General features: G+C 36.9%; 1 long non-coding RNA gene across 1 annotated transcript in view; it reads right to left on the reverse strand.

The window, feature by feature from the left end:
- The window catches only part of LOC107836224 (uncharacterized), a 19,325-nt gene extending 4,686 nt beyond the window's left edge, over window positions 1-14,639 (reverse strand). Inside the window, exon 1 of the long non-coding RNA XR_001662086.1 lies at window positions 14,543-14,639. This is a non-coding gene — a long non-coding RNA (uncharacterized LOC107836224). The remainder of the gene's footprint in view (window positions 1-14,542) is intronic.
- Between the last annotated feature and the right edge of the window lie 11,466 nt (window positions 14,640-26,105).

The raw sequence follows: 26,105 nt of genomic DNA on the forward strand, positions 1-26,105 counted from the left end.
ACGCACGCACGCACGCACGCACGCACACACGCACTCACACACTTGCAAAAATCATGTACACCACACACTGACTCCTTTAGTTCTCCATCCATCGTAAAGTTCTTTGTTAAATATTACATCATGAATTCACTGTGGTGTCCTTGTCCTTGTTTGAAGTAAGACAATAACTCCAGAATTGGATAAAACTGAGAACCATTATTAAATGGTTGCTTCTGATTTGCCTGACTTCAGTCAGACAGCTCGTACTTTAAATGCTCATGATTGAACACAGATGAAATTTGGCATCTGCCCCGCAATGCCATCACTCCTGTCAGCATGTGATGGAGTGAACACAGCATCTCTCTTAGAGCCCACAGGTTGAAGCTGGGCTGGTGGAGGAACCGAAGGCATAACAGGTCAGACTCATCTGTGTTTGTAGTTGAGGTCAGAGAGTATTATTGCAGAACTTTTGCTGCTGCAGACAGAAAAAGCATCATGTTTGTTAAATAGTTTACCAATATTTATTTTATCAACCAAAATTAAGCAAAACAAGGAAAGTATGTGTTGGATTTCTTTTTCTTTTGTGCAACGAACTGGTTGACGAACTCAAAAGATGCACAAAAATTATCTTATTTACCAATACAGTAATAATAGATCAAACTCATTACACGTTCGATAAGGGTCTAGAATTTAATTGCATCGTGTTTCTTAAACACGATGCAATTAAATATTTTATGAATATTCTTTTTATAAACCACAATTAAAACATGATAAATATCAGGCTGTCTCTGATGGGGCTCTGTTATGACTTGGACAAAAATGACAATGTCATAATTCATTTCAGATGGTATTTCCTGTGCTCATCTTCAGGTGAAAAAAAGCTGAAGAAATTTTGCAGCCTATTTATAATGGACAACCAGGTATGTTAACAAACAGACAAAATAAAACAGCAACACCTTTGCAGCAGCTCAACCGTCCATCGCCTTCAGTGGGACTTATTGGGAGAAAAAACTCAGACTGACTCCCTGTTGCATAGCCCTCTTTTATAGCCTCTGACTCCGCGCATGGTAAGACAAAACCCGAAATAAATAAATAAATAAATACAAAAATAAAAACTAAATTATATTTAACTCAAGTAAACCCATATCAAAACATACAAAATAAATAAATTATTCATAATACTGAAAAAGAGAAACCTGTGACTAAAAATACAATTCTCCATTTAATACGCTCGTCCTAATGACGTCATTAAGCCGTCACACACTTTCCTCCCGGAAAGTGTATTTCCTCCGGAAATAACTTTGTTTGAAAATCTGAACCGGGAAAATGTTTGACACTGAAAATTACGAGCTATGATGGATATGACAACTGAGGCAGGAATAGTCACGACAAACAGTTTGTTCTGAAACCAAAAAGTACGTTACATTGGGCGTATGTTTGTTTGTATGTCGGACTTTACTACGTCACAGCTCGTGACGGCTCCTCCGTCACAAGTTTATTTCCGCAACAAGGAAGTTTACAGTACCTTACATCATGAAAACACAAAATATGAAGTTATAAAAACAATATACAGTGACAATCGAGAAACTAGTAACAAAAATATGTGAATTAAAATTTTTTTATATATCAAAGTGGATAAAAAAACACAATTTATGTCTTTTATTTATTAAATATTAGGGCAGATTAAACTAATAAAAAAAACCTTATTCCATAGACTCACATTTTAATTTCAACAGCGACAGAGTCTGAACGACTGTAGCGCGTGGAAAATTGATGACACGACCCAAACAGACCTGCATATTGGATAAATTAAATTTTGCCTGGAAAAGATTGAGCTGCAGTTTTCTGATTGCTGATGAGATTTCTGTAGCTGATGCAGGAAAAAGGCTCATCTAGACCCTGAGAGTGAAAATTATAGGTTGAATGTGAATTTTCAGGATTTGTAGGGATATGGCAAGTAAAAAAAACAAACAAAAAAAACCCAGCTCCTGCAAGTATGAGAATGTTGCCAATGCTGTGCCATGTTACCCACAAAACGCAGTAAAATACCAAAATAAACTAATGCTGTCATTAACAATGTGTGCTGTTGTTATTTTTATTGCCAAAGCACTTTGAATTGCCTTGTTGCTGAAAATGTGCTGTATAAATAAAATGACCTTACCTTACCCATAAAAGTAGTTCTGCCTCCGTCCTGTACGTTACGGTTTCTCTTTCAAGGATGAAAACACTGATGGACCTGTTGTTGCCAGTATCTAACCATAATTGTTTTGTTTTATTTATTTCCATAGTAAGTACTCATAGCTCAATGCTTTTCCGTTTACATGCATCTTGTTTTTGCTTTCAGACGACTGACATAATTATTCACTGTCCTTAGTGTTTCTTCCACGTTGAACGTTCTCCTGCCTCCGTTCTTTGGCATTTTGGTATCACTGTTCTTGTGTTTTTTAAATTAAAAGTGCTCCAGGTCCAGTCTCATGTCTTTTTTTCTGCCTCCTCCCATCTAGCTGTTTAATTGAGCTTTCTTAGTTAACTTGTTATCCATCATGATTTTATGATCACCTATATTTGAGGCTAATATAATTGGACTGAATGTATTTGTATGTAATTCCATCAGAACTGAATATGAATCAGACCCATTTGCCTTTAGAAGAAATTTTGTTGTCAGTTGGTTCTGTATAAATGAAATTACATTTAACTGGATTTAAATGCCTTTACAGTGTGCTAAAATGCTCCACCTACATCAGTGTCTGCTTACCAAATGCAAACTAACCCATTAACAATTACTTGTTTGTAACATTTAAATAAATCCACCAGGTATTGTCCGTAGCATGAGTTTCTGAAAGATTTCATGAAGTGTCAGGGACAGTTTGTGACATGTTGCCACCGGGGGTTAGTTTGAGGAGAAGATGGCTGCGCGGTATGGCAGGAAAGAGTTAATGCCCCGGCTGTACGTGACAGAAGTGTTTCTCTTTGTCACTTAAGTGAAACATCAAACATGGTGAGACAAACATATGAAGTAATACACAGAGAAAGAAAGTCAGACACACTTGAACAAACACTGAGTGACAGCAGAGACATCACACTGGTTATTACTGCCTTTAGCCTCCCTGTGGGAGCCTGGCAGACTTGCATTGTGGAGAGATGCAGGTCAACTGTTGGAATTGAGAAGCTACAGTGTATGAAACAAGAGGTTCTCAGAGGTGATTTCATTTAGGTTGTGTAAAAGCTAAGCTGTCAGATCAAGGAGGCTGTTCAAAGAAACCAAATATTAAGCCTTCTATAGGTACCAACTAAGCAGTATTTTATTATTAGATTATGCCTGTTGTACTGCTGTAGGGTTTTACTTTTCACCTGGTTTCCCTGTTAATGGCATTTAGAATAAAACAGGGGTCAGCAGCACATGACACTGTTCCTCAGTTGCTCAGTTTCCTGCAGCTATAATGTTAACACTCATCAGACTTAGGGTTACATTGCTGTGTTGTTGGTAATAATCTGATGATAAGGATTTTTTTATTTTAGAAATGCTTATTTTTTCTGTCATTCAGCTGCTGCATTTGGCTCCCAGCTATTTCTTTGAAAGGATGGTTATTATTTATGAGAATTTCGATGGACACAGCTGCTCAAGCATAATAGTAAATTTCCATCTAACGCAGGATTACGAGTGACACATTAAAAAAGACACATTAAAAAACCTTGCAGAAAAGAGCAGTGAAAAGCAAGCTTGTCATATTTTTATCCACATTTTAATTAAGTCAGGCTTTGATATTTATAATATCTTTGTGAAGAATGTTGTGAATATTTGCAAAAATTGCTACACAAATTAACTTTACTGAATCTACCAGCCATAGAAACACTGGAATGAAAAACATTAACAGTAAACAATCTATAACTTTGCACTCTAAAAGATATTTCTATTTCCAGGTGCTCACAACTATGCAAAAAAGATTGTAGCAGTTTCTTAGTTTTTACATTATTGTTCTGACAAATGTTTGTTTTTAAGATGAGTTGTACAGAATAAATAATATTTTTGGAAAAGGTTTTCTTGATATTGATATTGTATGTATCTTCTATCCACCCTTCCATCCCAAAGTGGAAATATCTGAAATTTAAGCCTGCAAAACATGGAAATTTACTGTTAAAAACACACAAGTGTATGTGTGTGTGCAGGAACACTTCACACTAGATATTTGTTTCATGCTATGTATGTTTCAGTCAAGAATGAAACAAGAGTTTCAACAGCAGAAACTATTAATACATGACAGACACGTACTAGAAAATCCACTGTCAACAAAGTTTTTTTATCCCCTCTTCCCAAATCTACTTCTCATCTCTCAAGAGTCTCACGCAGACTGACACACCCCAGCAGTAACAATGTTAGAAGGCACAGAGTATTGTTCTTTATCTAAATCCCCCAGAGTCTAGAATAATTACTTTTCCGTGAAATAAACACATTGTGAATTTTGTTTTTCTCTATAATTTTGTTGATAATTGAATTCAAACCCCCTGAGGTGTTACATTGCCTCCAAAGCGATAAGCCAACTGAGCAAACACACAGACAGTGAGAAATCTTGACTTTTTGTGTCTGTGCTGTTAGACGACTTATCTGAATGCAGACCGAGTCAGTCTGAATAATGCCGGATTGACTGACGCTGCCAAAAAACAAAATAATTGCCTTAAAAATAACCACAGCAATCACAGTGGATCTGTGCAACCACACTTGCAGTACACACTCTCACAAACAGGCGTGCTTCCACATTCAAACACATATACTTGTGTGACTACAAAGGGCTTGGCAGTTCTGTATTTGCTTGTTGAGCTTTCATTAACAGTGATGGAGGTGCAAAGGTTTCGTTTGATCACTGTCTCATCCACATCCCAATTACTCCAGTTAGCTGCCAACAAAAGTGGATGGGGAAGCTAAGAAAGCCTTGAAGTCCACATACCCTCCCCCTCTTTTTCACTTCAAATTAGGGTCTCTTTACGCTTTCTTCATCTGAGATTTTAACCCAACATATATTTGACTTTAGGCTGCAGAGAGAGCCGGGGGGATTCATCTCTTCACTGGGCTTTAGATGAAAAGGGAGAGATTTATCCACTTGTTCTACTTTGTGTCAGATTTAAACTCACTTCAGTCAGTAGCTTTAAGAAATGTAAAGGATTGTGTTTCGCTTTTGCTGATGGTAAAATGATAAGTTGAAGAGTGGAAGGACAAGCAAGTGAGAAAGGAAAGATGTCTTTGACAACCCTGGGTTTTGCATTTATTTTATGTAAATTGTACCTTGTCTTGCACGCCACACCGCAACTGGAAATTTCAAGCTGTTTTTTTGGGATTTATATAATAGACCAATAAAAAGTGGAGGAAATATGTCAAAAGGAAGAAAAAGGCATTTTTCCAAATGTTTCAAACAAAAATGTAGAGATAGTAGTTAGACTACGTGTGTGTTCAGTCAATAATTTATAGAGCCAGACTTGGTGCTGAATGTCTCAACGGGTCTTTTCCACCCTGCCCAGTGACATTTTTGTCCATTCTTCTCTGCACGTCCCAGAGTAGAAATAAAAATAATGACTTTAAACTCTAGGTATGTTTGACCATTTTAATATTTGCCATTCAGGGGAGCATTCTTTTTTTCCAGACTTGTGAATATGGTTTTGGTAATGCAAAGGGAGGAATGCTCTTCAAAACCGTTTTTCACTGCATTTAATGAATGCATGTGTTGAAGCAGGAACTGGAGTGTCAAGAATGGCTGTTCTAGACACAACGCCTTTGTCAGTCTCTCGACTCCGTTTGGCTGGCAGTCTCTTTGACAGCTCACACGATGCAATGTTACACTGCTTCTGTTTAGTTAGTGAGCAAGCAAGCAGGAGCAGTGGCAGTACATCTTCCCAGCATCATTCTGACATTGTTTTCCTTGTCAGAAAATTCTGCAGAAATCTCCAGAAACTTTGAAGTCAATGTGAAATCCAACAGCATGTGCAGTGGATTCACCTATTCAATGACTTTTCTGTGGAATGAGACTCTTATTTGTGTATAGTGTTATAGAGTATAAAAGAAAGTTGAAATACCTGACTGCAATGCTTTGAACATGCATTATGTACGTCACAGGCAAACATTAGAGACTGGGTGAAATTTAAACTTCAGCAGAGTCAACGCCTCCAGTAATAGTTTCTCAATAGTTGAGAGTCCAGACAGTCTGGATGAAGCAAAGCGCAGCACTATGGACTGTTTTTTACCTGGATACTTCCAGAATAAGACAAGAACATTTTGTAGAAAGCTTCACATAATGCATTCCTATGACCAAGCAGCTGCATCCAACCCTTACATCTCTGCAGCAGTGGAGATGTGTTATCTTTGAGTTACAAATCATGTGTATCTGTCTGATAGTCCAATGGATGAGTCTTGTTTTGGCAGCTGCCAGGAGGGCGACACTTGCCTGACTAGGCAGCCTCATGGGTAAGTTTGGTGCAAAGGGCATTATGGCATGGTGTTGTTTCTCAGGAGAATGGGCTCAGTCCTCTAGTTCCAGTTCATTCCTTAATCTTTAGCATTAAGGAGACATTTTGGCCAATTTCATGCTCACACAAGCACATTTCATAAAGATATGGTTGTATGACTTTGGTATGAAATAACTTGATGGGCTTCCCAGAATCCTGACCTGAACATGATAAAAGGACCAATCTAATATTTTTGTCCCACATCAGAGTTAGACCTCACACACGCACTTCTGGAAGAATGGTTAAAAAAATTCCTGTAAACTTGCTCCTAAAGTTTTGGGGAGCCTTCCTGGAAGAGATGAAGCTGTTGGAGCTGCAAATGGCGTCTCTGAAGTTTACATGTGTTTGAAGACAGAAAAGGGAATATGTTTGACAATATGCTGTATGTAGTAGAAATTATAGTATTAAGACTATTTTTCAGCGTACAGAAAATTACAAGACTGTCATTGTTCACCATGCATGTTATTTGTTAGGCTCAGTTCTAAATGCTGCAAAGTGAAATGACTTATCTCCATAAATGAACCTCTAACATCATATTTCTGTTTGTTCTTCCCATGCTCATGCACAGGTTCCTGTTTTTTCCCCTTCTGTAGTTAATGTTTGGATATTTGCCATTTTCCAAACCTTTAAACAATATGTTGCCAAAACATTGAATTGCTCCTGTTGAATATTTGGTCTTTTAGCCAGAAGCAACAACATTAATCAAAACAAAAAGGAACACATTCAGCCTGCGGAAGAATGAAATAATACATCAGTCATCCACATCCCCAGAGGAGCAGTAGAAGACTCCAGTCATTTGACACGATACAACAGCGTGGGGCACCATGATATTGTTACAAGGCTCAGCTGTAAGGAGGTCAGGTGTACAATGCCACAGACCTCATTCCCTATTCTGATCACTCACACACTGCTGTGCATGTGTTTGTCTGCAGCCTGAGGCCTGAAGAAAACAAAGAGACAAGTGTTAGGATATGAAGAGGAATGCTATTTTCCACTGGGAGGAACTTTTCTCTGCTCCTCACTGACGTTTCTCGGTTTGATGTTTATGGAGGTTTCATGCGTGAATGTATCCTGCGATGCTCTTTTACAAATACAGAAAAAAAAAACAATGAGGGGGAAATATAGTAAATAAAAAAGGTGCAATAACCTTGTTTGCAAACACAAGATGGGCACATTCTTGAACTAAAACTATTGTTATTGAAGCATCCTTTGATTTGAGTTTCTCAGCACACAAAATCTAATCTTAGCATAATTTCCTTCTTTTCCTCACAGAAGTTCTCAGAATTTTTGAGATATAATAATATCTCCTGTTTGGAGGTTTCCTCTGGTCAGTCCCGTCATCAACCAAAACCTGATTACGGGCTTTTATTTTGCTTCTGATCTCTGCTCAGGCCAGTCAGCGCTTATGATATTTCACCCATTATAGGTGCTGCTGAAAAACAGACAATTTTTAAGGAACTCCCTATATTGCATTTAATATTCCCCAGTTTCTCTTAGTAATCTTTTATCTTTTTAATTAGTATTTATTTACTTTAAGTAGATTCATTGGTTTACCTTGGATGCATGGCAGATAGTAAATGTTGAGAAAAAGTAAGTATATGCAACAATCAAACCTGCTAGGATAACATGGCTATGGGTGAAAATTAATCAGTATTTTAGGACAAATTAGAAATTAACAATTTTATCCACCTTGAAAAAACAAATTAAGAAGAAACTGAAGAAATCCCAAAACATAATGCTGCCACCATCATGTTTTACTGTAGAAATGTAGCAAATTGCTATAAAAGCAGGAATTACAATTCTCAGCTTAATTTTCAAAATTAAAATTGGCCTTTGTCATGGTAATAGGAGATCAGGAAAAGTAAGAAGATGACCAGTAAGATTAGAGATAAAGTTCATACACTGTTGTGAAAAAACTAACTTTTGTGAAGTGCAGTAAAGTCGGACCGTGATGAATTCTTGTAAAAAGTTTCCGGCTTTAAATGTAATTTATATCTTGCACAATTTAACTCAACCAAAAATTAAATGTCATACAGACAAAAGACATTCAATAACTTGATTGCATAAATCATTCTAATAATCATCTGCCAGTTATATTTTTTCTGATTAACAGATTCAGTATATTGATCTGTAACAACCATGTTATGTTAAAAATGCATCATATCTAAAGATACAATGAACATTTCTCCAGATTTGCTACTTTCAGATTTCTGTAATAATTTCTCCAATGGAATAAAAATATGAGAATAATTATTTTAAAGCTGAGCCTGAATAATAAACTCGTGTCTGAATATTTTCCTTTATTTTTGTGTAAAGATTCTTTGTAAAAGTAATTCACTACATTAACACGCCCTGTGGTATTTTGCCTACTGGATCTTTTTTCCATTTTGTTACTTTCGGACTTTGGGAACAGCCAGATAAATCTGAAACTCTAATATTTATAAGACAACACAAACAAATAGTAAACATGTTGAAAAATTCAGTTGTTGCTTTTGACACCAACATATTTTTTACGTTCACAAAATATTTCAAAGTGATATACAAAGTTTTATACTCATGTGTTGAGCTGTTCTGGTCGCTGTACATTATTTAATATCCTTGTTTTACATTTTGCAGCTTCTGGACCCAAGAAACATATCAGAGTCGCCAAGAATGTAAAAATGGATTAGACCAGACATTTAGCTTAAACTTTATAAATTCATTCTAAGCATTCATCCGTATCAATTCTCATTCATCCAGGTCATAGTAATCCTTACTGAATTTTCTTAGATTAAAGAGCTGGAAGTCATTAAAAAGGAAATCTGGCTCCTCTGCACAAACTTTTTCGTCCCGAAAGGCTGTAACCTGGAGGAAAAAGAAAGTCAGTATCTCACATACTTTGCAGTTAAGAAATTCTCACCTGAAGGAGCATTTGGGATTCAACACAAACCTCCAAATCAGGCTGACTAAATATTGCCCTGAGACTGTGATAAGTAGCTTCCTGTTCCAACAGTAAAGGCAATGTTCCTTAAGTTTACCTCGAATCATTCCCAGTAAGTTATATTCCACCATTTTGTCAGAAAAATGCTCATTCCTGCAGCTCTGGTGCCACACAATGTAGTCAAAGTTTTATTATATCCCTGAGAATAAACACATTACTCATGAGCAAACCCCGTCCTGGCCGGATGACTACTTGGAACATAACACAAACTACACTAGATACTATTCATGAAAACATGGGTTCCTGGGAACATAAATACCTGATTACCTTGGTAAATGCACTACATGGTCGGACTGCACGATACGTCATCATCACAATGTCAGTGCACAGCAACCCTCATAACACAAAGGACTGTTTGGAGACTAACATATTCCAAGTTTTATGAACTTGTATTTTTCACGCTAATATAATCTGTAGTCAGCTGGGCAGAGTCTCATGGCAGCAGATGTTCATACTGGACACAAATGGTGTCGCCACAATGTTAAAGTGTATGAAGTGCAGATGAGGAAGAGAGGAAATAAGAAAAGACACACAGATTGCAACTGATCATCACAATATTAACCATTATTATAGCAAGATAATAACAAACTTAAAAACTTCAGATTGCACTGCTTCAATTTTGCTTCTGGTCTCCTGCATTTCCCATTGTGAACGGCTTTGGAGCATCTCAAGTCTTTACATTTCTAATACCATGGACTCCTGCCTCCAGCAAACAGGCCTGGATTCCTTGTTTGGAGGGTTTTTATTTTTTCGTGCAGCGTAGTTTCAGTTTTGTTTATTTGCAGAAAACTTCCCTATTCATTGAGTTTTATTTTAACAGTATGTCTAATACTCAAAAGAAAATTCAGCTTGAGAAGCTGGTGCAATAATACTTAACATGCTGTTGACTCATGTTTGAAATGAATGAATAAACTAAAATAAAGGAATGAATTGTTATTAACAAGATAAGAAGAACCAACAACAAGTAACTCATTAAAACAGAAACATGAATGGATCCAAAACCTCAAACACCCAGGATCAAAACAACAGATTGCAATTAAACCGAGTTAAATAAATTCATGTTCAACAAATGGAAATATTCTTGAAACGTTAAATTGGTTCAGTAAGAAAATTCACTATATGAAACTATGCTATATTACGTTAATGGTGAAGACTTTCAGCTTACAAAAGATGACAGTTAAGATAAAAATATTACTTCAGCATGTTTAATCCAGAACTTAACAAAAATATGTTAATACCTTCTTAGAGGTTGTGATTTTAGTTCTGTTAATCTGACTCACTATGTTCTAATTTTAAATATAACTCTACATTCTCCTATTAGTTCAAAAGTTCTTCTTTGAACATCGATTTATTGGCACTTCTGGTAAAAATGTACAAAAAATAAATTATCTCATAATTGTAACATAGTTCATGTTTTGATTTCATTAGACTTTTCTGTAGGAGAAATTGCCACATTTAAAAAAAATCAACTTCTACACAAATTAACATTCATCACATTTCCCTAATGAATGTCAGTAAAGAATTTTTCATGCACACATTTGATTCAAATGTCAAAGATGATGACTTATTCACTGTTAGATAACTGCAGCACAAAGTAAAACTGCTTCTTTACGTTCACCTGTTTACTGGGGATCTCTAATTGTCAGACTCATTATAGACATATAATTACTGAATATAAGCTTAACATTTTGACCCTGCCATGTGTCGGAATCACTTATGTCGTTCTACTTCTTTTTATTTCACACATGAAAATTAGATTCTTCATTTAATGAACAACTTTTGGAGTTCAATAGTGGTTTTGTAGTTATTTATGGATCTGTGCAGGGATTCTAGGTAAACCACCAAACATCAGCACCACTCTAGGTTATACACATCATATCCCAGTAACCTTCACTTTTCTATCTGAGTTCATTTAATTGAAATGACTGAAAGGTTTTACAGCATTTAACTGTAATTTGCAGGAGTTAGCATTTGAAAAGAGTTATCTCCACTGAAATTAGTCAGCTTCAGCTGCTTACAAAGGAAAGAGGTGAAGTTCTGAGAAACGTCCTTGATTTCCTCCGCAGCATTCAGCACAGACAAGATAGAAGAAAAAAAACTCACTTTACTTCAAAGTGAAGCCTTAGACAAAGACTGCTCTGTGGTTTCAGCCCCTGTCATATAAATCTAACTGTTCAGAACATAAAGAATGTTGTTTTCTTTTATGTTTATTGTGTATTATTAAATATGATTGGATTATTACTGTGTGCATTAGTTTGTTCTTTGTACTGCAACTGTGTAGATTCTCTTACAAATCCTGCGTCCTACACCATAAGAGGTTGTCAGACAGGAAACCAAAATGTTGTTCCCTTTTAAATATTTCTGCAACAGAGAATGTGAGTGATAAGAGAAAAGTGACAGGAAATCTTACCCATATAAAAAAGAATAATTACTTTATCGGATATCAAAAAGATGGTGTCTTCTTCCCGTTCTATGAAACAATGACTAATTTCTCTTGGCCGCTCTTCAAAATGGGAAAGAAGGGAGGAAAGAAAAGAAACAGACATTTTAAAATCTCATATTCCTGGACAATAATAATAATAAAAAAAAAAACTAATTAGTTTGCCTCCTAATTATATTGTCATTTTGTTGTGAATGAAATGAAATGTTTGAATAACAATTCATGAATGAAAACAGATTAAATTAACGTACAAAACTATACTTTTAAAAAATAAATTTTAAATTTGAACATAACTGTCTATTCTTTACCAAGTTTTAGGCAAAGATAATAAAGTCTCTTATTATTGAAGATTTCCACAGGATTTAGGTTTGAATGCTGAGAAGAAGGTTGTTGTTGTGACAGGTTTTGGTTCAGACCCAAAATTAACCATTTTAGATTTTTAGTTGAAGCCTCTAGGTTTGTGTCTGAAATAATCTATAAGAATTTGCTCCACTTTGCAAGACAAACAAATCACAATAAACTACATTTATTTTTAGGGGATTTTAAGATGTATTGAAAATAGCGCAACCATTGTTTTTCTTAAAACAACTCTTTCATATATATTGTTTTTTTGAAGTTAAAGACCGGATCTTTCTCCGATTTTCAGTGTCAGACTGGGTTAGTGTGGAAAAAGATGAATAAATTTCAAGGCGTCTTGTACATCTTTGTGGCGGGGGCTGTGCATATAAAAACTGTAAAGAGCAAACTTATCTCTTGCTCTCTCATCTTTCTTGTCTTTGCTTTCAAAAACAATATGAATAATTTAGCATCAACCAGCAGACTAACCTCATATTTCCTGCTGCGTTTTCTGCACACATTTACCTTTTCTTTAACATCGCTGTGCAGCATTGCTACTGGTGACAGAGAACTTTTTGATGTTGGCAACAGTGCCAGATCAAAGTCAGACACAAAAGCTCAGCGTGTGTGTGTACGAGTGTGTGGGGCAAAGTTTCTGTGGGAAAGAAAGGAGAGGGTGACTCCCCTCCTCCAGTGGCTGACCTTCCCAGCGTCTCCCTCCAGGAATCACCCACATACACAAAGAGGATGAGATCATTCCTGATGAGATCATCCCAACCCCGTCTTTCCATCTCACTTTGTGTCTCTTCACTTATCATTTTACATATTTAAATGCATGACCAAACCTAATAAACATATTGACAAATGAAATATTTACTTCCAATTATTTCTGAAATTGAAAGAAAAACAAGGTTCTTACATTAAGGTGCTGTAAATTAAATCTGTAGATTAAATTACTAAAAACAAAGCCATTAGTGTTATCGTGGTACTGCCTCAATGTGTCGTAACGGCTCTGTTTTAATTCACATAAATATTTCTTTAGCTATAAATAAGAGAGAAAAAAAGACCTGCAGCTGTTCTAGAGGAAACGCTCATGCAGGTTGGATTACACTTCATATATTCCTGACTCTCAAAGTAGCCTTGTTCAAATTGTTACTTAAATGTTAATCAGCCTCATACACAAAGTGACATATTCATCATAATTTGATGCGTCCCCTGGCAACAAAAAGGGATGAAAGGCCAACAGAAACCCTCCAGCTGCCAGCAGCGGATATGCAACTGCAGGTTTAAAAGGATTCCAGCGCAGGTGAAAAAGTGTGACTTTCATTCCAATAGTACATTTATTTATTTAAAGACATTTTACAATGTGAACATCCTTCACTTTGCTTTCTATTTAAATTGTTGAATCCTATTTTTTTCATAATTTTGATTGAAGGCAACCCCTGAAGATTTTGAATCGTTTCATGTATTTTTTCAACCTGTGTGAATAATTAGGTGGTTATTAAGCAACGTAATTAGCAGGTCAAAAAAGGAAGCTAGAAATCTGAGCTAGCACATTTAGCAAGGTCTCAGTCATGTTTGTCCTTGACACAAAGAAGCAAAGCTGAAGAAGCTCTTGGTTGCATGTCAGAAATTGAAATTTCTAAACATGGAATTAGCGCAGTCTTTTAGTAGCGCCTTCAAAAGTAGAGGCAGAGAAAGAGGTGACAGCGGCTCTGTTAGAATGACGTGGAGACAGGGGAAAGTGACATGCCACTTCCACCGTTGTATTAGTTAGAAAACAAGCCCTCAGCAGTGGACGCCAACACCACTACCTCTGTGAAAAGGTCAGAATTGTTCTAATCTGTAAAACTTGACTTTATTTAATTTTTTTTTTTTTTAAGGAAGTCTCAGTTTCCAAAGTTTCAGTTACTTAAAATGACAGGCAACACTGTTTTTCCAGAACTAACCAGTAAGTAAAGAAAATAATATAGTTTTAATAAATAAAAGCAAAGGAAAAAAACAACAAAAAATTAGGATTCTTAATTTTCTCAATTTTTATTATTGTGGTCGTCACATTCATAGTAACTGTCTGTGGGTGCCCTCATGCAGCATCTGACCCAATGCTTTTTCACAATGTGACCCCATTCAAGCTCTGCAAAGTCCAAATATTTAAAATGTTAACGAGGTTTGCTCTGTGTCTGTGGACCATCACTCACCTTTCTGACTGTCAGATGCATCGGTTACTGCCTGTACAACTGTTCCAGGAAAGAGCCAGCCTCTTGCAATCTGAATCATTTACCGTATTTTCCACACTATAAGGCGTACCGGATTACAAGGCACATAGAATAGACAGTACACTAGAGGCTGGAGTTACGTTATGCATCCACTAGATAGAGCTGCACTAAAGAGAATGTCAACAAAACAGTCAGACTCCGGTGGCGAGGAGAGCCTTCCGCGACTGGGCCGGGGCATGGCAGGACAATGGTCACCCTCCATGTTCGCGCACAGCATGTTCGTGGAGAACGTGGTGCTAAATGACCTGCAGACGACCTGATTATAGATGGTCGGTAGGTAGATAGGTCAGTCAAACTTTATTAATAGATTACAAACCAGCGTTCTGACAACTATCCCAACATGCACCAGCTGTTTCTTCTTCGACGGACGAAAAAGAAGTCGGCAGCTGCTTACCGTAGCTGCTAGACCTGTTGTGGCTCAATATTGGTCCATATATAAGGCGCACCGGATTATAAGGCGCACTGTCGGCTTTTGAGGAAATTGAAGGTTTTAAGGTGCGGTTTTATAGTGCGGAAAATACGGTACGTACCCATGACTGTATAATAAATCATTTTCATATCCAACATTTATATTTATATAATTATATTTCATTTCCAAAAGAAAAATCTGACTGCTGCCCTAGAGCCGACGTTCTTCTCGTCTGTATTGTTTGACTCCAGCTCTGCTTTCTGTTAGCAACATTTCTACTCATGAGAAACTTCTGCTTTTAGCGGCTCCATATTTCAAGGGACATTTACAGCATTCCTCTTTCCACATCTTCCATTTGCTACTTCCAAGGAATACACCCAAGATCATAATAAATACGCACGACCAACCACCATGCATGCTCTTCTGTGCATGGGGCAGGACTTCCAAGCTCCCACGACTCAAACCGAGTAACTTCCCTCAAAGGCCACACAACCTTCTTAATTAAAACATTTTTTATCTGTGACCCAACAGCAGGACATTTTTATTTTTTTTTCATTTGGCTTGACAGAGCCTTTATGAAGACAGCGCTATTGAAAAAAAGGAAATAAACAGCAAACCCTCAGCAACTCAACTGTGTTGCTATTGTGAGTCCTCAAGGAATAATATCCTGAGAGTGCCGCCATTTACATACCGCTTTGATGAAAGAATACAATTCTTTGTTTTTATTTGCGGCGGTTTAAAAAGAAAGCTTTTGTTCTATCTTTCAGTTCTCCTCATTTCTTGTACAAAAAATTGAGAGGAAAAATCTAAAAAGAAACTTATTTTAAAATACAAGGCAATCTTCTTCGATAGCTGTATTGCTGAAAAGCTCTGACATAAAAAAAATATAACATAACATATTGAGGAATAGTTACAGTCATCATTAGCAGGAATCAGTTTTGGTATTTAAGTTTCCTTTGAACTGGTTTCTGGAAGCGTTGCCATAATATACAGGATCAAATTTACTGAATCAAAAATCAGTAATAGACTCAGAAGTTCGCAGTTATAGTTTTCTACAACTACTATTATCCACATAGGGTCAGAATCATACTTTTATCCTCAAACTTAAATATATGCAATTATACAACCGTACCGCTTTGAAAAGAATAAGTGGAGCCTCCTGAACAACCACCAAGAATGCAGCAAGTGGCTTCTGGATGTTAAGTCTAAAACTAAACACTTGTCTTTTCCAGAAGCCATTGTACAGCGCAGACAGTCGGAAAACCAGCTGACGAAATGTAGTGGAGCTCTGCTTCGGTTGCTTGGTAACGGGTTGGGCATCACTGGGGTTGCTAGGTGATGGGCAGTGTCTGCTGATTTGTGATATTTCATTCTGGATGTTTTTGAAATGACTCATTTTCCAGACACCAACAAACATGAACTTATAGCCAAAAACTGGCTGGGTGTTTTTTTTAAATGCTTGGGCTGTTCTTAGAAGCCGTTCAAACCCAAATGGAAGCACAAAAATGTGTGAAATGGGAATTTTGCATAATACATCCCATTTAATGTTTGTTATTGCACCCTAAAAGAAAATGATACATTATTTTAAAGCTAAAAACAATGATGAGCGTTTGAAAACAGTAGCTCCATAGTTACTCTCTGCTTGTGGAACAACTTAGGTCACTGCTCACAATCTTTATTTCTATTTCTTTAACTCTTTCATGCCATCGTTTTTATTAATCATGTTCACAGTGGAGTCAAACAGTCCACTTCTATCATCCTCCTCTCACATCTCGTACTCAGTCTGCTATGAAAGTCTGTCTTTGTCCTTTTGCCTTTCATCTCTGTAAACACAAACTGATGTCATAAAATAGCATCTCTACCAAACGCTTTCACCTTGAAAAGAAAACTTTCGCAGTGACTTCTTTCACACAGCATTTCCCTGACCTTTCTTTGAAGCCAACTTTGTTACTGCTGAACAGAAACTACACTTGCTTGGATAAATGGTTTGAGACCTTGTCGTTTTTTAATGAAATAACTGCCATTTTTACTGTGTTGTGGTTCATGTTTTACTTGAATACCTGGTTTATACTTGAGTAGGTGTTGTCTTCTGAACAAGCAGACTTAGCTTTCCAACCCATGATAACGGTCCTCATCTCTGAATGCAAAATTTGTTTTTACTCGAAGAAAAAGATGCCCTCCAGCCATGTTTTGAGAGAACTCTTTCTTTTTGTCAGACATGGATTTTCCATTAAAACTGTGATTGCAAATTCTTGAAATGACATTGATGCCCCATAACTCCATCTCTCAAAACACAAACATTTATTTCAACATTTGAAACACTGAATGAAAAACGTCTCCTACAAATCATACAAGATAAGAAAAGACAACCTGTTTCATGTTTCAATTGAAAGTGACAACACAGTGTTTTTACTAAAGCACGTTCTACAGTACTGGTCCAGGGTGAACCCGCCTCTCGCCCGGAACGTTAGCTGGAGATCGGCACCAGGACCTCCTGACCCCACTGAGGGACAAGGGTGTACAGAAAATGGATGGATGGATGGATGGATGGATAGATGGATGGATGGATGGATGGATGGATGGATGGATGGATGGATGGATGGATGGATGGATGGATGGACAGTCTACAGTAAAAGGAGCTGATAAAGATGAAAAAAATGTTTTGAATTCAAGTTGAAACACTAATTGATCAGCAATCTCAAATTCCATCACAGTTCACCTGCAGTGTCCTTCAGTAAGGACACTTCTGAAATCTGAAGTGACAAAATCCAGAAAACAGTGTGTTTTCCAAGAGAAGTTAATGTGAAGACAGCTAATTTAAGTATGAATAATCAATCCATCAGCAGGATGACAGCATGAAGGTTTTCTGTGCAGAAACTCGACCAGTCTTCCTCCGTCCTGGTCTAGAAGCTTGATGATAATTAGAACAAACGTTTGCTTTTTGCGTACAGGAGAGTACAGGATAGTTGAGGATAGTACTGTATTGATTTGCCACCAAGATGTCTGTATTAATTATTTTCCATATTCTTCCTCAGTGATCAGATTAGAATAGACTGGGGGAAATTCAGGTGACACAGCAGCAACTGAAGGTAAACGTGAGCATCCATATTCGCACACAGACAAAAAATGCTGAAAGTAAGATATTGTACAGTAAGAACAAATTTACAACATAGGTAAAATGATACTGTGCAGTTATGTAAAATATATCTGAGACTGGCTTGTTCTGTCACGTTCTCATTCCTGCCTTCTCTTCTTATCTGTGTCCCAGAGTATTTTAGTCTTATTTTATGTTTAATGAAGGAGAAACCACAAGTAAGTGTTGCTTAAACTTTAGTGTCAAACTGTGCAGCACCTTTCTGCTGAAGGAAAAGCTTTCCTGCAAACCTAAATATCCTCAGGTTAAGAAACAACTGTTTCAAAACTGTTTAAAGATTCAAAACTGTTTAAAGATTAAAGTAGGACAGATTTTTAATCTTTAAAACAAATTATTTCATTCAAATATTTCTTCTTTTTATTCTAGTTTTTCTTTACTTTGATAGAAATCATCTCCTTTATTAATTCTGCCAACTTGGATAAAAACTCCCAGCCACATCCCCTAATTTTGACTCAGATAGATTTTTCTCCCTAATGAGTAAACACGTATTTGCATATTTGACACTAACGACCGATCTGTTATTCCTTAATGGTCTCGTATTTTTCTAATTGGACGAGTGTGTGAAGCTAATTAATTATGAATTACCTGCTAATGGCTGCATATTGGTGAGCCCACAGCCTATTAGCTACCAATAAATACTTATTAGGATGCCCTGATTGCTAAGTAACTTATCATCAACATGCTCATTATCTGATAATTGAGGCTTGTTTCCCTTCTTGTCTCAATTTGTTGATAAAAATACAGCGAGACAGACAGCAACAGAGGCGAAAGCGACTCAGCTATGTGGAATAAAAATTTCATTTTAAGTTGTTTTGATTGCACTCATCTCGGCAAAACTGTTCAATTTTTATTCAATGCAAAAACTAAGTTATTGTAAAAACAAATGAGCCAACTCAAAACTTTTTATTTGCAAATACAGACACTAAAAGTAAACTTAAGAACAGTCACAATCCAGTGACTGTATATGTGTTCATAATCAGGTTATGAACACATAGAAGAAGGACCTGAACTGTATCACACAGTGAAGTCAATATCTGGGACCTTCAACATGTTTTAGGTTGTTGAACCTAAAACACTCCATGAACTCCCACAAATATCCTCCTATTTACAAGACTGCACAAATTATAAAGGAATAACATTTTAAACAGAAACAGTAAAAACTCAGAACTTTATTCCAGCTGTGAGATTCATCTTGACTCATAAAGGTGAACAAATATTTGCTTTCACAAAGAGCTACCAGAAACATTTTTTTATTGACAAACTTTCCGTTATTAACTTTTATTTTAAATTATGATCCAACAAACCTGTGAACATGTTCATTTACAATAGTGTGAATGTTTAATAATCCCATCAGACAAGCTGAAATAACAGGCTGAATGTGTTATATTCGCCCTATAAAATATTTTGCAAGCCCAAACAGGGTTGAATATAAAACTAGTGAAGAAATAATAAAGGCAAACCAGTGAAGTCTACCTTCCCCATAGCTGCAGGTAGTGGAGAGTTTTGATCATCCATACAGGTTTTTGGGTCTTCATTAGCTGGTAAGTCTCCCATGACAAACTGGTGTCAGCAGAGGGTAAACCAGTAGTAATTCAAAGGGTCAAAAGCACAGAAAATGGTCAGGTAATGGAGTCTGCTGCAGACTTTGGGTCTGAGCTCATTGGTGCATGCTGGGTAGCCGAGCCATGACTTTTGAGGCTTCATCAAGTTTCAGACAAAATAAAAATCATTTTGACATTATGGGTGAACAAAGCATAAGCTGTTGATTTGCATATTTCCTACAACAATCCTGACTATCTTCTGCATTTTTCCTGTGAGGATCTCAGCCACATTGGCAAACTTAAACCAAATGAAATTTTTAATGACCAATTGCAATTTACCAATTATTTTTCTGTATTTTCTTGAACCTTAGCCTTTAATATTAATTGATTGAGTTAATCACATCTACTGACAATGTGTGCTTGGATAAGTGCCCCATTTCAAAGTTAGCTCCCTTAACATTGTTTAGATTGTTGAGGAAGACCAACAATCTAAGAAGGGGAAACATCGGACACCCAGGATGTCATAAAAGATTTGGTGCAATCTTCTTAAAAAGTTAGTGAACTTTGGTTCAAGTTCCTGTTTCTCACCAGCTTTCAGTTGCGGTTGTTTTGAAATTCAGGTGTTAGTTGGTCACTATTCACTTTAAAATCTTATCACCCGTCCTAGAAATGATTACTACATTTACAGATAAGACATTCTGTGACAGTCAAGTCAGAAATCTTGCATCTCTTAAATCTGCTCTGACATTTTTCACAATGTTTTTGCTTTTCTTAATCTAAAACTGGTATTTTTTCCCGTTCAATATTTACACCCAACTCTTCAAATGAAAACTACAGAGAAATAAATAAATAAAACTCTAAATTAATTTACAAAAAAGTTTGAAGTGCGACTTCAGTTGACAGCTGTGCAATTTTATAAAACATATTTTTCCTGATTTAGACAAAAAAAAACCCCGATAATAACTTTTTATGTTCGTTTCCCCAGTTATTTAAACTACTTTAGGACAAAACTCTTCAAATAAAACATCACCTAAAATCTAATAGGACTCGAACACAGCAGCACCTGCAAACAGCCTGACACTGCATTGATCAAAAGGGCCAGCTTTTGAAAGTGCATACTCAAATAAAAGGAATTATTCATACAAAATGACACCAGAGCTCCAACATCACATCTCTCAGCTCCGAATGTTTGAATTTCCAAATGAGACGTCATCTCTCTTGCTATTTGTTCAGTGGCTTTTAGTCACTGTATTGCTCTTTCTCAGCGTAAACACAACATACTCCCTTATAGAAATGCCTGTGGCTCATAAGGGTTGTGATGGCAACAGCAGGATGCACTCAAGCTTGCTTCCACGCAGCTGGGACCCATGCTGTGCTGCGACCTCAGGGGGAGATGTGGGGAAGATGGAGTGGGGGATCAAGGTTAGGAGGGCGTAAACTGGGAGTTAATTATGTTGAATCAACTGATCTTACAAGTATGATTCTTTGATGTATGGTTGCATTTTCTTCATTAAAACAGTAGGATTCAATTCTGAGGGGAAAAAAATACTTGGTGAAGATGAAATCTATCTATCTATCTATCTATCTATCTATCTATCTATCTATCTATCTATCTATCTATCTATCTATCTATCTATCTATCTATCTATCTANATCTATCTATCTATCTATCTATCTATCTATCTATCTATCTATCTATCTATCTATCTATCTATCTATCTATCTATCTATCTATCTACAACCACTTTTCTAGGTTATTTTTGCAGGGCTTGTGAAGCACAGCTGTCTGTGAATAACTGAAATCTTTGAATATTTGAGACCCCCTCTAAAAATGCTGATAATTGTGTATTTTGATAGCTCAAACACCAGCTATACATTAATATGCATTGATACGTCCTGTGGAATCTATATCTTAGCGCTACAGCAGAAGCTAACATCTACAGCCTTTCTTATGTTCCCTCTTCTGGTCTTAGCCAATTAGAGCCAAAGAAAACTGGATGGCGTTCTTGGATTGAATTTGTGAATGGCAGCATAAACTATGTCAAGTAGCAGATTAGATACTTCTAATCCAAGGTGATTTTTCTACAGATAATTTGGAGGTACATTCCACAGAAAAGTCCTTTCATCTTAACCCATAAATAGGCAGGGTTCCTACACAGTTACTGCATATTTATTGGTGTTTATTAGACGTCAGAAAAACAAAACAAGAGTGACACTGTCACCTTTACATTATCAACAGCGCATCTTGTTTTATCACTGATCACAAGAAGCTGAAATGTTGTTTACATTAACAAAGAAAAGTACGGACCTTGAACCATGTGTAACAACATTGGTGACTATCCTGGCATTGTTTTGGTGTGGAGTGCTTTAGGCAGTATTTTTATCTAGTTATTCTCTGACGTGTAAAAAGACTTATTTGTGTCTCATATTCTGGATGAGAGGCACTGATCTGAAAGCTCCGGACTTTAGCGTCTGCATTGTGACAGTTGCATAACAGAGTAGTCATGAAAACTGCAGGTTCAGTCGATAGTAGAAAGAACCGTTGAAAGGCAGGGAAGAGCTTCATGAGCAGGTTTTTATGACATCATTTATTTTTTTTGGATGCAAACATTACAGCATATAAACAAACTGCTTTCATCTTAATTTCTCTCTTAAATTTCTTTCATCTCAATAAAGAGAGCTAACAGGATCTGGCAGCAGTTTGGTGAAAGCTGCGCTTGTATGTCTGAACTGGTTTTGCAATGTTTGATAAATGTGACAAATATAAAAATCTTAGATTAAAAACATAACTTCAAGGGGTTGAATTTTTGTTCAGTTGCCAGTTTATTACGTAGCACCCCAGAACTAATGGAGTCTAATTAAACAATCTCATTATAAATCTTTTCTTCTTGAAGTCTGTAATTATTATTAGTGGTGCTGCAGGGTACCGCTGCACTCTGTTATAAATATGAGGGCTTTCTATATTAGGAACACCTCCCATTCTAGTAAATAATACGAGATCCTTTTAAATTTGTGAAACGACAATATTGCTTTGTGGAATTTTAGAAAAATAAACAGAGGAGTACAATCTAATGTCACCTGATACAGAATATAAAAAGCATAACCACATGTTCATCTCTCTAATAAGAAAGAATACAATGAACTCTGATTTTTAAAGAATCTATCTATCTATCTATCTATCTATCTATCTATCTATCTATCTATCTATCTATCTATCTATCTATCTATCTATCTATCTATCTATCACACTCAGTGAAATCAGTCTGATCAGTCTTTTATAAGATATTTCTCTATTATTTACTCTGTGTCAATACACTGTTTGAAATCCAAGGATACTTGGTGCTTTTTCAATCTCATTTTTTCTCAAGTGTCAGTCACGTTGAGAGCATCTATCTTTGATCTGGGTTGAGGTAAACGGTTTCCTCGTTGCCTCAGCAGGAGATGAGGAAACAGGCACTGAACTCACATTATGAGCCATAACAAAACTCAACTCTGTGCTTCCTGTATTTGTTCTTCCTGATCTGTGATCTCTTCCTTTCTTGGTCGCAGGAGATTATTTTTTCACAACCCAAAAGCAGATCTAGTCGGTTTTAAGAAGCACATCCTATAAAAAAAAGATGAATTATCTGTTGCTGCCTATTGCATTAATTTACCTATTTAATGTGTCTTAAATATTAGAAACTTTCATAATGCCACTTCATATCCACAAAATCTGTTATGTCACTTCGGAAAATGTCACCAACACATCATACTAAGCCCTGTGTTGGTTAGCTGCAGGAGCAGCTTGTATTGATCTGAACAGGTAACTAAATCTACCTGTCAACATAATGCTTCCAGCCCAGAGCTAATATATCTCACTGAGCACGTTTACAGCAGCTGGTACGAGCTGGACAGGTGGATGTGTTGAGGGTAACAAGCCTGTTGTTTAGCAGACATGTCACATGAATCAAGCCAATTGTATGATGGCCTTCTTTGTGGCGGCAGCCTCGTAAACAGCAAGGTCAGCCGCTACAGTGGATGGAGACATAAATGGGTCATATATATTGTAACAAGGCCATGGGGGTTAGGGCAAACACGACCCTGAGAGCAACCTTGCTTGTACCCCTCCCCACAATACTCATTTTCCCAGACTCCTTTATTGCTCATTTCTATAGCAACTGTGCACTCGTTGCTTTGGCCTCTTTAATACCTGATGGCAAAACTGCTCTTAAAGAGAGAAGCAAGATCCTCGTTTCATGATATTTTTATGGTAACTGCAATGTTGAGCGACTGACTTTATTTCTTTTTTCTTTCCAGAGCAGCGTTATGTTTGCTGCTCTGTGCACTACCAACAACCCCTCATTGGCCAAGACACACACATCAGCACATGCACGCTCTCACCGTTCACCCATTTCAGATCTGGGGCCAGAGGAGCCCACTGGGGCCCCTGGGGCAGAGAAACAAAGATAATAATTGGCTCCAGTTTATTGCTGACTGCATTTTGCACATCACACACTTGTTCCATTCTTTGGTAGCAACAGCAGCAGCCTGAGGAGGCTACTTCCAAGCCATGAGCCAGAGAGGTCATCAGTGCAGCACTCTCTAAAGGGCTGAGGACATTCAGAGGTGAGCAGTAAGAGATTTATCAGGTGTGGCAGCATAAAAAGAGAGACAGTAACTCCTAATATGCAATAGTCTGTCTCAACATTCATGTGTTAGAAGTGCCAATCATCTGTCGATTACTAACTACCTAATCTGTAAATTTAACTTTTTCATGCATAAATTATAACCTTCCTGTCCATAAGGTTTTTTTAATCATTTATAGACATAAAAAAATCTCAAATTATAAACAATTTTCTTGCCCACTGGGAAGTCTAACAAATATTTAGTGCCTGTAAGTATTCACCTATTTCACCCTTTTTTTATTACTTTTACAAATCAATTATGATCAACACAATTTGGCTATCAAAAAAAACAACATTTTTTTCATTTAATGGTCATTATTTTGTAGAAATCAGTTTTTACTGTCGCGTTAAATGTTTTGTGCTAAATTTACTTTGTCAAGAAAACCAAATTTGGCTGATTTTGATTGATTTGTAAAACCAATAAGAGGGTGGTTTCACCTTCTTATTGGTATTGGTTGAGGGTTGAATACTTTTTAAAGGTTCTGATTCCATAACCTCACCTCTCCATGCTGCTTTCTCATCGCTCCATCAGGTGCAGAATGAGTGTGAGCCTCTTTATTTTAAGCAGGTAGGTAATCAGCCTAACAGCTCACAGGTGTGCAGAGAACCAGCAGGGACAGCCACGCCATGCAGCAGGTAACGCCACGCGACAGGTAACGCCACGCAGCAGGTGACGCCATGCAGCAGGTAACGCCACGCAGCAGGTGACGCCATGCAGCAGGTAACGCCACGCAGCAGGTAACGCCACGCAGCAGGTGACGCCATGCAGCAGGTAACGCCACGCAGCCGAAGAGCAAACAGAGTACCACAACAACACAGCCAGAACAAAACCAGTCCACGGATGTGTGGCCACATTATTTTTAGACCTCAGAAAGGTCACAACAGTTTCTTGTGTGTTATTCACATAATGTCTCATTTTAAATTCCCAGTGGCATCAAAGATCTGCACCTGAACATGGTCATTAATATTTTCATACATTAATGAGATACTTCATGTCAGCATAAATACTGATGTACAAATATATGCTTGACTCAAATCAATATTTGATCAGAAAAAATGACTAAATGACACTAAAATAATGTTATGCATGTCATCATCAGAGTAGCATACTGTCCAAATATGAACTATTAAGTTTTGAAATTTAAAAATATCATGAGACAAGAATTCTAACATGTTTTAATACTTGGAACAAGCATCTAAATAAATGAATGTGAATGTTTTATTGGCAGAGATCCATCAAGTTGCATTTTTATGAAAAGAAAAGTATATCATAAAAAAGTATATCATAAATAGAAAGAGAGCAAGAAACAGGTAATACACATTACACACTTTTAGAATGAAGAATGTGTTGAGAAAATGTAGCATCTTATAAATTCTTAAAACAGAAACACAAAAATCAGGGAGAGACAGGAGAAGCAGGAAGAGGACTGAAAAAATATTGGATTTCCAATTTTTCACAGATAAACATCAACATCGTCTCAAGATCCACCGTGATGCCAAGTCTTTTATTTTATTTGTTTATTTTTCTGTTTTAATTTATATTATGTTGCTGATATTTTCTCCAGTTCCACTTAGGCAGTAATTGAGCCATTTAGAAAGAAAGGACTCTACTGAGAGGGAAACACTGGGTGTAAACAGCTGCACTCTCAAAGAATGTGAGACATGAGTTGAACAGCAGCACAGTGGGGAAAAGAAGAAATCCGAGGGTGGAGGCAGGTGGAGAGCTGCTGAGAATCTTCCTCCAGGCAGAAATGTGGCCACAGAAAAAGATATTTAAGCAACTAAACAGGACAAGAAGGCAATTACTCAAGAAATCCTCGAGTTAAACATGTTT

Source organism: Poecilia formosa, unplaced genomic scaffold, assembly GCF_000485575.1.
Source record: "Poecilia formosa unplaced genomic scaffold, Poecilia_formosa-5.1.2 Scaffold45, whole genome shotgun sequence".
Classification (NCBI taxonomy): Eukaryota; Metazoa; Chordata; class Actinopteri; order Cyprinodontiformes; family Poeciliidae; genus Poecilia; species Poecilia formosa.